Source organism: Nymphalis io, chromosome 4 (genome assembly GCF_905147045.1).
Source record: "Nymphalis io chromosome 4, ilAglIoxx1.1, whole genome shotgun sequence".
Lineage (NCBI taxonomy): Eukaryota > Metazoa > Arthropoda > Insecta > Lepidoptera > Nymphalidae > Nymphalis > Nymphalis io.
The window spans coordinates 13,423,155-13,440,464 of record NC_065891.1 but is presented as its reverse complement, the minus strand read 5'-3'; the positions used below and the strand labels follow the sequence as shown (position 1 = coordinate 13,440,464).

The 17,310-nt window shown below is 31.2% G+C and overlaps 1 protein-coding gene across 2 annotated transcripts in view; it reads right to left on the bottom strand.

Annotated features, from left to right (window-relative positions):
* The window catches only part of LOC126768150 (tumor suppressor candidate 3), a 534,937-nt gene that overhangs the window by 233,149 nt on the left and 284,478 nt on the right, over positions 1–17,310 (bottom strand). The window lies entirely within an intron of this gene.

Here is a 17,310-nt window from a genome sequence, read left to right as displayed (position 1 = left end):
AAGCGAGACTTGATGATGATTTCAATGTACTGGATGCATTAGACTTGGTCTCCATTGATAAAGCACTATATAGCGCGACATTACGACAAAAAGTTACATCGATAGCAGAACATAAATATTATATCAATCACTTGGATATTGTGTATTAACGATAGCTGTCAAAAAAAAAAACAGTGCAACCCTGTGATTTTGTTCTTTAATTAATCTTATAATTTCTCTCATGATTCTATTTGTTGAGCTTATTATCATGTATTGGACTTATCTTAGTAAAACCCTCCACCAGTTAAAACGCTATTTAGCACCATATGAAGGTATTTAAAAAAAACGTTAAAGAAATATATTCAAAAGTGTTATAATATACATTTTTGTGTTCAGTCTCGAAATGAAATTGACATTATATTTTATGAATAAATGGAAATCTATACATATAATAAAAATGTAACTGATCGCTGTCTGTACATGGAAGATATTTGAGCAAAACTATTATCGGGGGTCCTTATCAACGCAATAGAACCCAAAATTATAATTGTTAAAATTTTTGTCCGTTTGTCTGTGCGTTGTCGTGCGTGCGTGTGCAAGCTAATCTTAACAACGGCTTAACGGATTTGGGTGCGATTTTCACTATTGTATTGAGGCTAAATTCACTTAAAATTTAGTGTCTGTTTTGTTTCAATCGGCTAATAAATAAAAAAAAATGTCAATTTAAAAAATCACGTCGAATATTTATTAGATAAAAATGCTATAAAATGAACGTTGAATTGGTTAATAATTTAACTACCTATAAATGATAGTCTGTAAAACGATGATGATTGAATGTTTATAAGAACAAAACAAAGATAAAAAATCGAGATTTTCAGAAATTTAGATACTTGCATTGTAAGTTAAACTCAGATCTATATGATCAATTATATTAAGTACAAGTACGACAAGCCGGTTGGCGTGGTTGGTAAATACTTGCCTTTCACGCCGAAGGTTGTGGGTTCGATTCCCACCCAGGACAGACATTTGTGTGCATGAACATGTCTGTTTGTCCTGAGTCTGGGTGTAATTATCTATTTAAGTATGTATTTACAAAAGAAAAGTAGTATATATAGTATATCAGCTGTCTGGTTTCCATGGCACAAGCTTTGTATAAGCTTAATTTGGGATCAGATGACCTAAAAGTGTTCCACCCAGTGTGTGAAAATGTCCCAGGATATATCCCAGGATATAAGTAGAGTTCAGCTTATGTGGGCATACGTTGATTAACGCGCCCACGCGTAGATATATGTTTATCTTTTAAGGTTGAATCACTTCACCTTCATCACTCACTCACTTCACCTTTTTTATGGTAATCAAATTTATTCTAAAATAAGGCATTATTTTTAAAGTCGTTTATCTTTTTATTTACAAACATTAATTCTTATAAAATATATCGAGATAAGACCATAGACAGATTTTAGTTATTTTTATAGTTTTGACATATTTAAACAGGTAGTATGAAGTAGTAGGTTTTTTAAAAATACTCATGCATACATAAATATTTGTTTTTGGTTTGTAAGTTAAAGTTTATAGGTTAGGTAGGTTCGTTTCGTTGCCGCATATGTATATTTTTTATGGTTTTGTTAAATTTATACTTATTCGGTTATTTTGACAGGTGAATTAAAGCCTTAAATATAAAGAAATAAAAATTAAAAATCGTGTACAAATCATGACTACGTGGAATGGTAGCAAAAATGCAAGCAGCATTTCCCCTTTGAATCGCAATTCCGATTCTTTGGCCGAAAAATGAACCAGTTGGTCGATAAGTTGATAATAAGTACTTATGTTAGAGTGGAGACCACGCTTAGGCAAACGTAGTGTAGGACGCCCTGTGACAAGATGGACCGACGATTTAAAAAAGGTGGCAGGTTCGGGATGGATGCGGACCGCCCAAGATCCGGATGGTTGGCGTTCTATGGAGGAGGCTTTCGTCCAGCAGTCTACGGCAAAAGGCTGAAAAAAAAGTACTTATAAAAAAAATAGATTTACGATTTAAAAGGACACAATTTCCTGTGAAGGTATCGTTTGCAGACACAATAAATAAGGCACAGGAAAATACATTCAAGTAAGTCGGAACAGATTTAAGGGAATGATGTTTTTCTCGTAGCCAATTGTATGTTGCCCCATCTAGATTCGGGTGCGGCAAAAACCAATAAACACTAATATCACTAAGAATGTTGTAAGTCTGCTCTTAGTGATTTCTTTAAGCTATACGCGGGTGAAACCGCGGGCACAGCTAGTAACTTCCTATATAAAACGGATGCTGATCATTTTCAGGAGCTCGTAAATTATATATCGCAATCAATCGTGCTAGAAATTCAGTGGATATTGCCTTAGGATTCGTAAATCCCTCATGGGGTTCAAACAAAGGTGAGAGAAATAACAGATTAAAAATGTACGAGTGTGAAACCGTGTTCACACAGGCGATCCCTCATTAGTAACTGACAGGTTGTCCGTAGCTCGACGTAGCTCTTTATCAATGGATGCTTAACCCTGCTATTGTGTCGTCTGTTACACCGTATATTAGTGAAAATATTACTACTTCATGAATATATATGTATAGACATTATCTATTGTATTGTATCTCCACAGACATATTCTAACATAACAAAATATATTAAATTGAAGGATTATTATAAAGATAATACAAAAAAAAAAAAATTTAGAGACAATAGGATTTATTATTTCAGTATTCAGTACCCTTTATTTTATATAAGTCTAAGTAAATATATACTTTTTTAATTAAAGAAAAAAAATATTATTACTTTCTCTCTCTGCTAAGTGCTTATTAAATTCTCTCGAGATTTACTTTAATTATCTAACTTTTTAACTTCTTATAATTTATAAATGGATTTCGCGGTAAAGTTATGACGATTTATTTTTATTAAAATACATAATTCATTATTACCCAGTATTAGTCGCTTCGTTAATTTTATATTTTCACTTGCTTTGTCGTGACTGTTTTATTCTGAAGTTTTCTTCGACTTATAACATTAGCCTCAGAATAATAAATCATCAAATTAATATCAAATAAATAAACATATCTATAAAAATTATCAGTTTTTTATTACCACAAATCACTATTAAGAATTTTAACATTTGCTGGAGAAGTTCTTCTGACCGAATTTCAGACAAATTTCGACCAGGTGTCACACGATACCTCTTGTTTTGATATATAAGAGTTTTGATGGAATAATAAATTATCAAGTTATATTTATTCTTATAAGGCAACGGTGTCACGCGAAGCCAACAAACGTAAGCCAGTCGCGCACCGAGATAATTTGATTACGTATGCATTAAGTGCATTTCCATTCCCCTGTGGGGCGCATATCTGAGATCTCTTTCGGATCGGACGATGTGACTTAACGACTTTGAGTCGCAATGCACTCAGCCTCGACACCATCAAAACTTGTCTAAAAAATAAAAAGAAACGTTTATCTCCGTCTGTACATGCTATATTTATTTACAATACAACAAATAGTGGTGACAGCAAAAAATAATATTTGAAATCAAATTTTTTGGTGTTTATGAAGGTGATCAAATATACATATAGATGGTAAGTGGTCCTTTGCACTTAGCCTCTGATACTGCATAAGCTAATTCTTATAGCCGATACGCTGATAAATTAATAATTACATAGCAATACCAACTAAAATAGCAACGGTAATTTTTATATTCCTTATTTAAAAACTCATCTACTTTATCCGTTTTAAGATAATTAAATTTAAAATATAAGTTAATATATTTCATAATTCTGAATTCTTAATTCTAAATGAAGTCAAGTTGTAAGCAAACATGACATTATCAACAATAAGCAATTTATCTTTTGACAAATGAAACCGTTTTAATTCCGATTTCATTTAAAAATCGTTTAGTTTTCCTCATAGTTGGAATATATTGAGTTAACAATATCAACTGACTTTGCTTAAAACCTTTTTAAATGTAAAAAAAATATTTTTAAATATCAGGTTTAATTAATTAATGTATGTTCCATTTTAAATGAATTTATGATGATTTTTATTTAATAAATAGTTTTTTGTAGTGAATCTACATAATTGAATTTATTTGGAATAGATATCTATAATTTAATCACAAAATACGTGAGTAGATATACGAACAATACAACAAACATAAAATATATACATGTTTATTTTTTTTTTATAGAATAGGAAGGCGGACGAGCATATGGGCCACCTGATGGTAAGTGGTCACCAAACGCCCTTAGACATTGGCATTGTAAGAAACGTAAACCATCGCTTATATAGCCAATGCGCCACCAACCTTGGGAACTAAGATTTTATGTCCCTTGTACCTGTAATTACACTGGCTCACTCATCCTTCAAACCGGAACACAACAATAACAAGTACTACTGCTTTGCGGTAGAATATCTAATGAGTGGGTGGTACCTACCCAGACGAGCTTGCACAAAGTTCTACCACCAGTGTATTTATTTATTGTCTTAATACAAACAAACTTACAATCCTCCTTCGTAATATGAATATAAAAATAGATAGCTATTTAAAACCGGATATCATATTTGATAAATGTTCCCCGCTTACAAAGACAGACGCCCCTTTTCCCACCATTATGGCAGGTAAGCATGCAACGATATCATTTTAGTTTCTGGTCGCTTAAATTTAAAATATATCGCATACTTTTTGATGTCTAATTTTTTTTACATTATTATTGGTACCAATATTATTCACGCAATATCGTATGCATTGGGTAAAAAATGTATATATAATGGAATAATTATTATACCCTGTAAGATGAAACATATAAAATATAATCCACTAGTTTGCTTCACAGCATATACGCTTATGTCATATGAATTTCATAATTAGGCACGAAGATCCAAGGCCCCTTGTATTTGATATTTCAGGAGCCCATTTCGAAGCGATTAAATTATATTATATTTAGCGGGAGGAAGGGGAGAGTCTCGGCTGACTGGGACCCTAGGACGGTGCCTTATAGACCTAGGCATAAATACCTAAGAATAAACAGTCAAATCAGATTGAAGACGTTTTCGCGCTTGAGAAGGGTCATCAGATAAATAATTAAAGTAAAATAAATTTTGGGTTTTTATAAGTATGTACCTAATGTCATACACACTAAACGTAATTTTTAATCATTAATTTTTTCAACTCCGGATATTTCGTAGTCATCCTCATCCTCGCTTTTACCGTATAGATCATTTAACGCCACTTATTCTCGTATAGAATTCGAGGTACGTGGTAATTAGGGCAAACTGGTTTATTTCGGTTTTAGTATCTCTTCTACAAACGCTAAAGGGGCTCCAAGTTGATTATGCTTAAATATTGTCTCGTGGTTATCACAAAGAACATATATTTTAATGAAAATCATTAATAGATTTTTCATTTGGTACGCTCGAAGCAATCGAGAGATCAAATCATGAACGAAATAACAAACATATTCTATTGTTCACTCAATTTTAATAAATTTGATCGTTCTATATGACAATGACATCAGATTTTTTGTACAATTTATAAAAATCTAAACAGTACGATATAGGATAACCACTAAATAAATCAACGCCATCTAGTGACAAAAGCCACACAAGATACCACAACAGTTTAAAGAATGAGTTCTTCAGAATAATTTTCTAATTACTATTTTTCAATGGTTAAATATTGTCGTAGTCTACAAGTTTGTCTTTATACATAAAATATATCCGATGTTTATTACCTTATAATTTATAAAGGCCATGCAATATTGCACAAATTATTATTAATAGTTTGAGCTTTACTATGTTATTCATCGACTACTGTTCCCATAGGCTTGGAGCGGATGGGTTGAAATTGTGTCTCAGAGAGACGACAATGTCTATGTTCTATTCCTGAAATATGTCGAAAATGTAACGATAAATTAAATGAAACTGGAATATTTAATTTTAATAATATAATGAATACCTTTGTTATACTTAGTTATAAAGATATCAATTAATTAGAAAATTCTATAAAAATAACGAACATGTGAAATCAATTTGTAACCTAATTGTAAATGAGTCACGCACGTTTTTTATAGCACTACGAACGTAAAAACACAAACACATATAAATATGAAATGGGAAATATTTAATACAGCATAATTAAATGATAACGTAAAATAAAAGCTGCAGTTTTATTTAAGAAAAAAAATATCAATGGTATGAAAATAAATAAACACTGATAAAAAAATTAAAATTAACACAGTACAAAACATACCTCTAGAGAACGGAGGCACACATTTTTCCATTCCGGATGAAAAACCGATTCTACTTCTATTTACCGACCGAAATAAATAGGGTAGTAATAATTGAAAACCGAATAAAGAAACTCCATAAAAATGCAATGAAAAAAGTCACATTTCGTGAAAACTCCATCAGTTAAAAACATACAACTGAAATCGTTCAAATAGTATTATATTTACTTCCGTAAAATATTCAATTGAAAATATGAAATTATTTTCAATATACAAACAATTTTTAATAAACATTCGAATGTTTTGATTAAATAAATAACTGTTACTATCTTAGTATCAAATAATATATCTAAAGATTTTATATAACTCAATAACTAGCGCCTTGTTTGTTAATTTGTAGTGATCTTAAAGGATAGCGTGATAGTAGCTGCTCGCTTTGTAACGATGCATTAACTCATCGTCCATTTTTATTTTCCATTTATACTCGTTGTAAATAAAAATAACCAAGTCGAAATTCATGTTTCGTATCACGTAAACTTGTTAAACGATAAAGTTTTAACGTTGTTTCATTGTTATAAATATACTGAAAATGCTATTGTTATTTTAGATTTAAGCACTTTAGGAATAAGCTTAAATTTGCTTAAAATCTAAAATATCATAATTTTTACATGATCATTTACAGAATATTTAAAATTGAAGGCCCGATCTTAATTGTAAAGAAATTGCAACAACGCATATGTGTGTATATTTTTATAATTATTTAATGAACTATTGGATTCGATAGAGGCAAAGATTAAGACTGGAATCAATTCAAAATGCATCCGATTGGATCGTGGGAATGAAATGACTTGGCGCGTCTTCCTCTAGAGACGAGCTTCGCCGAATGCTGGCAGAACACTGTCGAAGATGGATGAAGTCGTAATATTAGAATGATTACATTATTCCTTCCAACCGTGTAAAGCATTTCATTGGTTTTACTGAGATATAATCTCACGTTATCTCAAGCCGGTTTCAGTCTGAATTTGGAGAAGACAAACATAACTTACCATATTATAATACTAGTATGATAACAATTCATATATTCCGTATATAAATATTACATTTACGTATATATTTACTGGTGGTAGGGCTTTGTGCAAGCTCGTCTGGGTAGGTACCACCCACTCATCAGATATTCTACCGCAAAACAGCAATACTTGATATGTTTGTGTTCCGGTTAGAAGGGTTAGTGAGCCAGTGTAATTACAAGCACAAGGGACATAAAATCTTAGTTCACAAGGTTGGTGGCGCATTGGCTATAAGCGATGGTTGACATTTCTTACAATGCCAATGTCTAAGGGCGTTTGGTGACCACTTACCATCAGGTGGCCCATATGCTCGTCCACCTTTTTTTTTTTTATAGAATAGGAAGGCGGACGAGCATATGGGCCACCTGATGGTAAGTGGTCACCAACGCTCTTAGACATTGGCATTGTAAGAAATGTCAACCATCGCTTACATATCCAATGCGCCACCAACCTTGGGAACTAAGATTTTATGTCCCTTGTGCCTGTAATTACACTGGCTCACTCACCCTTCAAACCGGAACACAACAATATCAAGTATTGCTGTTTTGCGGTAGAATATCTGATGAGTGGGTGGTACCTACCCAGACGAGCTTGCACAAAGCCTTACCACCAGTAAAATACCTTCTATTCTATAAAAAAAAATATATATGTAACCATAACTTTTACTTGCAGGAGAAGTTTTATTTTCAAGTTATTTCAATTATGAATTTAAATTATTTTCATACACTATTGAATAGGGAGTGAACGGTCGGAGATACATCAATGCAATTCAGTAAATCAGAAGCTTGATATAAACCGTTGTTTGCATAAGACGATTGTTGACATCCTTTGTGTGACGTATTCTATAGTTCTGAATATAACACAATATATTTTTGAAGGATATGAATACATTTGAAATACACAATTGTATTCGCTTTGAGAAACATATATGAGTTTGTTATTTATAGACCTGCGATAGATAGAATACTTAATCTTAAATTCGTTCAGCTTTAAGCCGAGCAAGCATTATTGAGCTTTTGATTTTATGATCTTACTATTTACCGGTCCCGGCTTCACACGAGTTTTATACGGGTCTACAAAAAAGCTAATAACGTTATACATATAAACCTATTGGTTTACGTGGCGCACACTAGTAAAGCTCCCAGTCGCCATTTTTTTCATCATCTTCAACAATCATGTTTCAGGCAATTTACACAAAATATTAATGAGTTATACATTTAAACCTATCCAAGAATCATTCCGTCTATTGGTGAAAACCTTATGTAAATCCGTTTAGTACTTTTTGAGTTGTCTTCAGACGGACAGACGGGTAGACGTGGCGGGGGGACTTTTACAATATTTACTTATATTTTCAATAAAATTCTTAGTGAATTGTAAATATTATTGGAAAGTATTGTGTCTGTAACAAGATGCCCTGCAGGAATGAAATATCTTAATTGGTTAGCAGAATATTATTATCTAAGCTAACATTATTCTTTATTAACTGTGTTTTCAATATAAAAACTTTAATAAAAGAAAAGATTCATATATTTTCCGTTACATGCCTAATGAGTTCTTTACTCAAATATAACAAAGAAGAATAGAATTGCAATAGTACTTGAAGTTCAAATTTGCATTCGATTCCAGTTTCCAAACACAATACCTTAGACCCGCGCGGCGATTGTTTGTTCGTGCGCATTTCCTCGTATGTACTTTATCTCTTAGCGTATAAAGGTCTCTATATTATATATTTTAATCGTATGAGGTCATATTTGCACATGCAAAAGTGAGAAAAGTGTGAATTTCATTGCAAGTCACACTTTTCTTACTGCCAAAACATTGCTAACCACGGCTTATTAAATATTTTCCAAGGTGTTCATTACATTGGCTTACAGACCTTTTAAATTAAATAAAAAATCACTGAACATGGATCGTCTGGTGTAATGCGTGTTGGTGTATACATGTGTCAGAATATTAACCGACACATGTAGATTTCGTTCACCAGCAAACACTGAGAGTATATAATCGAAATTGTACTATTTTTAGGGTTTCATACAAATCCTCAAATAATGGAACCGTAAAAGTACCACTCTCGTATATGTCAGGCACATTCATATTTCTATGAATTTGCTGAACGAAAATAGTTGAAATTTTGTACTCATATAGAATTCACTGATCCAAACATGGTTTGATGATTTTGTTATTTAAATTATAAAATTTAAAAAAAGCAAATATCATATGTGTCGTTATATATCATCGTTTGTTACGCTTTCAAGTTTTAACTACGAAATCGATCATATTGAAATTGCATACCGTGCATACACGTTGTCGAAAATAATACCTATTGTAGACCTTCACTTCTAATTAAAAGGGAAACCTACCTCCTACCTAACCTACTGAACTAAAATCCTAAGTCCATAAATTCATATGGGAGGTGGAAAGTATTATATATTAAACTGTATAAAATAAAAATGTGTAAGAGATATAAAACGTGATTTCAACGATAAACAACAAAATTAACTGCAAAGAAAAAGGTTCTCTGACGTTTCTTGCAATATTGAGCTATATTTACTTTCGAAATCAAGAAAGAAACACATCAGGCTATATTTGTCGACTTAAAAAAAGGAGGTTATATACGTTACACAAACGATTTCACCGAAATAAAAAATATTAAAAGTCGAATTTAATTTTTTTCATATAACTTTCATAACAAACAGTATAGGAGTAAGTAGGTTTTTCTTCTGTCACTCGAACTGAATTTATATTTTCTTAAAAATATATATGTATATGTACGTTGTCTAATATGTATATTTGTACTTATTACTAGCGCTTCGTTGGTGGCTTTACCCGCGTCAAAATCAAAGATCCAGTTAAACGGGATAAAAAGACAAAATTTGTTAAATATGTATATTTTAGCAGTAGTATGTTTTACCTCTAATAAAGGATAGGCGATCCCGTGGCACCCTCCGAACAAACGGAGAGGATACCGCTGGGTTTTGTAGTGGGCATTCCGGCACCTTCAGTGCTAGTTAGTCCTGCATATCCCCCACTTCATGTGGGGAAAACGTTTTTCCAGCGAGAAAATAAACCTCTAATAAATCATCAAAAATTAACAAATATTCACAACACAGATAACCTTTCGTGTTTATGATATTAGTACGATTATTATTATTCCAGTAATTAAAGTAAAATGGATATAATGAGTTATATTAATGCATCCTTATATATTTTATTGTATTTAGTATTTCCATTTACTAGGACAATGATGCTTCGCCGGATTTGAAACCGCGGTCTTTCGTTAAAAAGGACGATGCACATTACCACTGTATAATATTTGTCTTCGTTCTTTACTGTAAGTTTAATTTGTAATAATGCATAGCTTGCATTCCTTAACTCGCAGAGGATTAGTTTCACCCAGTAGTATATAAGCTTCGTATATGAGAGAAATGTGCTTTAGAATTAAATTCAAGACATGTTGGACCTGTTGTCTTCTTTAAAAATATTAATTAAATCACATTTAGCTTTCATGAGATATCCTTTTTTCTGTTTCTTGTATAATTTTTATCCACACCTTACATAGCGTATTATTAGTATATTTTTGATTAATTCCAACGTATTTTATAAAAAAAATTTTTATAAAACGGACTTTTTGGTATATAAAAGTGGCTGTTGTTATATTTAAACTCTTAACTTCTGACACAGGCTCTTATCTTAAATGCTGATTTTTAAATTATTCTGTTAACTGCCACTAATTTACAATCTAATTTTAACTCTATTGGTAGTTAAATATTTAACGGGGTAAAGATTAATGAAGAAGGGGTTTTTTAAAGTAAAGGTAGGCGGATGAGCTTATAGGCCACCTGATGGTAAGTGGTCAACAACGCCCCCATAGACATTTACATAGTAAAAAAAATAACCATTGCTAACATTGCCAATGCGCCACCAACCTTGGGAACTAAGATGTTGTGCCCCTTGTGCTGTAATTACATTGGCTCACTCACCCTTCAAACCGGCGCACAACATTACCAAGTATTGCTGTTATTCTGAAAGTCTAATGAGTGGGTGGTACCTACCCAGACAGGCTTGCATAAAGCCCTTCTACCCCTAAAATTCAAAAGAGCCTACTTGAATAGAGTATATTGATTTTGGATCAATTATTTATTTTATAAAATTATCGAAGCAAAAATATAAAGGAACTATATCTGTCACGAACTCTGTTAACGTTAAAATCTTTTATATCATACAAATAATATATCAACAAAAAACCTAAGTCAAGACATGTCGATAAGCGGCTTTAATGAAAACACTTTTGATATCATTTTAGAAATATTATACTGTGGAAAAAAATGTTTTATTTTCAATCAAAATAAGTATTTTTTAATAAATTAAAAAGTTCGCATGAAATATTTAAACATTTTTATATATGCACTATCAATTAATAAAGTAAGTGCGTCCTTTTGAGGATTTGCTTTAATATACTTCGTTGTTTCACCGAGCTAGTTAAAATAAAGAAACAAAAATACAAACAAAGTGAGCTAGCGCTAATCTTATACCGATTAAAATTCCAATTTGTAATAGTAGTCTACCTCCGATCATACAAACGAAACACAAACATACGTACACATACTTTGAAATCGGCGAGAGCAATTAAACTCTAAATCACATGCATATGCATTCGTACAAATTTAATTACCTTCGTTTGCTGCATATTTGAACACAACAAATTCCCGTTGGCGCCACTAGCAATTGTTTTTGAGAGATTCAACCGAATTATCCGGATATAGTTGATCTGTATACGGTTAAAGGTGCTTTCATATAAAAGTATTCTAGATAATTTATATATTATTTTCTATATGTCACTAGAGCCGAGATGGCTTAATGGTTAGAACGCGTGAATCTTAACCGATGATGTGGGTTCAAACCCGGGCAAGCACCACTGAATTTTCAAGTGCTTAATTTGTATTTATAATTCATTTAGTGCTTGATGGTGAAGGAAAACATCGTAAGGAAACCTATGTGTCTAATTTCATTGAAATTCTGTCACATGTTTATTCTACCGACCCGCAGTGGAGCAGCGTGTTGGAAAAAGCTCCAAAACCTTCTTCTCAAAAGGGAGAGGAGACCTTAGCCCAGCAGTGGGACATTAACAGGCTGTTACTAAACTACTGATATGGTCACTTTAATTAGCAATTGAACTACCAGTTCAAATATGTTTCATAGTAAACGCCTCTAATAAAACATACCATTCATGAAATATACAAAATATATTAATTTCAAGCATTTAAACATTAAAAGAACAAATAATTTGTAAATTTGTTATAGGATTTTACATATAATACATTTATTTATTTATATAATATATATATATTATAATTATAAATTATATTTATGTAATATATCTATATATATATGTCATGTGTTTAATTTATTTTATAAACGAAATCAAGTTAAATATAAGTTGATTTCTAGTTCTACGTAATAACACGCCCACGGAATGAATCGATTGCCAACATGGAATTTCAGGTGTTATACAAAAATGTATTTTTATTTATTTTACCAAAATATTGATGTAAAAAAAATAAATGCCGATGAAATTTATTCGCTGATGAAGTGTTGCAGTTATTGACAATCAATGGTAATAACGCTTCTAACTTGAAGTTATCTCTAATCTTCAGTCTTGAAAATAACGTTCAAGTTTTATACAACAGCCTCTTAAAAGAGGTTTTATCAAATGTTTTTTTATTAGATTACAAAATTAAAAACAAATTGATACCTCTTGTGAAGATAGCCTTACCTCGACACTAAATCGACTAAAATAGATGCTTTCAGTTCAAAACTTTGAATACAAAAATAGATCTCAGCTTCAATAAAATGGAGAATAAATTTTCGTAACTAAACAGTTAATAGTTGAAATATATCAAAATGTTCGAGAATATTCGGTCTGTTCTGTAGTTTATCGCTGAAAATAAATTTGATCAAACATAGCAATCTGAACAATTTGTTTTATTTAATTTCAAATTGGAAATAATTGGAGTATTTATATCTTTTATTGGAATATCGTTTTATTTACATTTCAATAAGTTTCTGTAACAAATGTTTTGTAGTTTTAATAATTTGTTTATGAAAATTGATTGAAATGTGATTAATATTTTTATAAGTGTAATATACAGTCACTAAATAGCATTTACTGCTTTTTAGTGACTGTAAATAATTTTACAAACTAATGATTTTATGTCGAATAAATGTTGGAATCATATAACATCATAATATGTCATAATGTTTGGACGTTATCGGATAATGACTATATAATAATATCGAATATGAATGATTATTCAAGTCAAGCCAACGCAGTCGTGTGTAGTGCACATATGTGTGTGATAATATAGAGGCATTCTCATAATCTGATTGGACGGCAATCTGATACGATCGGAAGGAGCTTAGGCGCAGGACCAACGGGCGCTGCAGACTCCTGGCTGTGATGAGTTATTTGACAGAATAATTCAATAACTTTTTTTAACGGCCTGACCTGAGTAGTGAACCCAAGAGATCTCTCTCTGAACTCGAAATCTATGACTTAATATCTAACCACTGGAACAACAAGTCTGTCACTTAGCACTTTATTGTATGGGCGAATAGATCGATACGCCAAACTTCACAAACACAAATTTTACGTAACTGAGTTCTAGTAAAATGTAAGCATAGCTAATATCTTACTACTAGTTTGTTGTAACTAGAATAAATAATACATTACTTGGAATTCAATTAACTTCTTTTTTATATGCCAAAAATTGAAACCAAATATGCTACAAAGATGTTTATTCTCGAGCCATTTCCAAAGCTTGAAAGTGTACCATAAATATTTTCATAATAATGATTTTGCGACATGCACAAAACAAACTGTAATAAAAAAAACACAAAGAAATACAATAATTTGTAATTTGTAGTTAATTTTATAGAATTCGTGAATTATAATCAAATTCATTTCATTATTGAATAATTGTTTATATTTTAATTATATCTGTTTATATGCATGATTAATTTTAAGTAATTTATAACATGATATTTTTTTCATAATCATATGGAATATTTAAAAGTTATTATAATATAAATATCTCATAAATATACTTATTTAATATGACGTGAAAGATATGTTAAATTGCTCTCAAGTAACCTAAGAGATAAGTCTCCAGCGCATCGAACCACAGAGGCTGCACGAAACGTTACTGATCGCATAACTCGTACGCTAGTTTTTTTTTTTGCCTACCGCGTATTATTAATCTTTAATTCTTTATTGAAATAATTAGTTTGCTTTCTTAAAACTGTTTCAATTACAATCATATTTCTTCTACAACCTAGTATGAACTATTTTGCGTTGTGTATCGTACTCTTCTAAATTTTTTATAATTGTTTTAGTGTTTAATAAGCTGTTGAACTGTTAGCGGTTTATAATTTCTTTCTGTCTCTACGAACAGTAAATACCTACTTGTGTAAGTAGATCTAAAGTACCTAAAAATATCTTCTTTAAAATGGTTACAGTAACAAAACTGATCGAGCTCGTACTTTTAAAAATAGGCCATTTAATGTATTCATTTATCAAATTCAAATGTAATTATAATAAAAATGAATACGTTCCTTCATGATAATAATCTTAGATTCGTTTAAACCAACCACTGGAAATGAAATAGATAGGTGTACGTTATTTGTGAAGACATTATATATAAATCAGCCTTGGTTTTATTCTCAAATAAAAATTATTCATATCTAATCCATATATAAATTATATTATATAAAAGTTGAAAAATATTCTTGCAGTTATTTTTATATTTGATTTGAAACAACATTGAAAATAGAGCGTGATATTATTTTTGTATCTCTACTTAACTGACAAAAAATTGGTTTAGATAAGCTTATTTAAATCCAACAATCTTAGGCTGTGAATTGCTTATTCTCGCGACTTATCCTTGCTCCCTGGTCGTTTCCCAGTAGATGATACGTTCGCGCTATTAGAGCGTGAAGTATTGGATTTTCAGTGGTGGTTGGTCCACGAGGTGACGGATTTCATCAAACCGAGCTAGATATGTATTCCAAGCGAAACTTCACGTCAACACTTACTGTAAACACGTGTTTCGTATCGTCCATGTTGTATTCATATTCAAAATTTTTATTCAACGTAGAAGCATTAGATTCGCTTATTGATTAATTTACAGAGTGCTATCATTTATTAAGTCATGTATATACTCGTAAATCATACAGTTTATTATATTTTTTTTCTTAAAGTTACAACTCGAAGTCGAGATGGCCCAGTGGTAAGAACGCGTGAATCTTAACCGATGAACGTGGGTTAAACCCGGGCAAGCACTTCTGAATTTTCATGTGCTTAATTTCTGTTATAATTCATGTCGTGCTTTTCGGTGAAGGAAAACATCGTGAGGAAACCTGCATGTGTCTAATTTCATCGAAATTCTGCCACATGTGTATTCCACCAACCCGCATTGGAGCAGCGTGGTGGAATAAGCTCCAAACCTTCTCCTCAAAAAGGGAGAGGAGGCCTTAGCCCAGCAGTGGGACATTTACAGGCTGTTACTGACTTACTATATTAGTTACAACTCATAAATGAGAAAATTCTTTTTGTTTTTAATATGATAACTATCTTTCTACGTTTCCGCTCTGCATGTTAGTAGATAAATCTGAGGTAAAAATCCATGCCACATATGGTATATAAAGTTTGACATGAGAAAGATGTTATGTCCCTCATGCTAGCAGTTACACCGTCTCGTTTACCCTTCAAGCCGGAACGTAATATTACTAATTACAGTTCAGCGGTAGAATATCAGTCTGTTGAGTCAATGATGAGCCCTTGCATTGGCTTGCACAAAGCCCTAGCACCTAGTAAAACTAATTGAAATAAAAAAACAACAAAAAATAGATACTACGTATATTTTCTTCATACAAATGAAACAATGACCAGTAATTCAATTGTTTATTTTCAGTACATTCAAAGCAATGTCAAGTGCCTTTAACCTACACTTAAAAATAATATATACATCGTAGTTGAATCAACAGGTCGTTTATTTATTCGTGTCTAGACATTGTTTTTGTAAATAATATATTATATCATCGATATGGATAATGTTTATATGAAATTGATTATAGAAATGTTGAGGCCAAGCAGTAAATAACAGTGGTACAGTTCTTAGCCGTGCTCGAATAATGCTTTCTGTTACGACGTTTTAAATTTTTGCATTGAGAATAAAATTATTACTTATGTATTTTAAAATTAAGAAATTAAAATTGTAATTATATTCTAATATTAATTGTAATTAAATTCTAATAATATAATCTTGAAAGAACTTGCCCTATTCGATTCACCCAAATCATTAATTTGAGGTATTTCTTTTATTTTTTCTTATATAAAAATATTACCATCACAAGCTTTATCATAATCACTATCATCCAATTAAAACCCCCTCTTTAACCATTATTAAAAATTGATGATTAAATTACAATAAATGATTACAGTACAATTGACACTAACGTACTTATGCCATGTTCATTATACAGAACACTGCCATACTAACATTTAGATTAAGATAATCATGTGTATGGTCTTACAAAAACATGACGACAAAATGAATAGAATCCAACTACAATTATTTAAATAAATGGATTGAAAAAAATAATTTACGTAAAGTGAAATCTCGCTTTAAATATTTATATGATCAAACATCGTAACAGAAAGCTTTATGTAAAATTAACTTACATTACCTAATTCTAGCGTAAAAACATTGGCGCGTAAACACCCTACACAGTCAACCATCTTTCACTGACAAAAATATAACTTTTTTATTCTTCTACAAAATTGTCTTTAGAATTAGTTTCCTATCTAAAAAATTTGATATGAGAAATTTTTAAATATTTAACCATCAAAATAATTTAGTTGTTATATTCTTAACTTTTTTAGGTAAAACGAGTGATTTAAGAACGTCTATATTTTTAAATTTCTCATTTCAAAATGATTACTTATCTACAATTATTAACCTC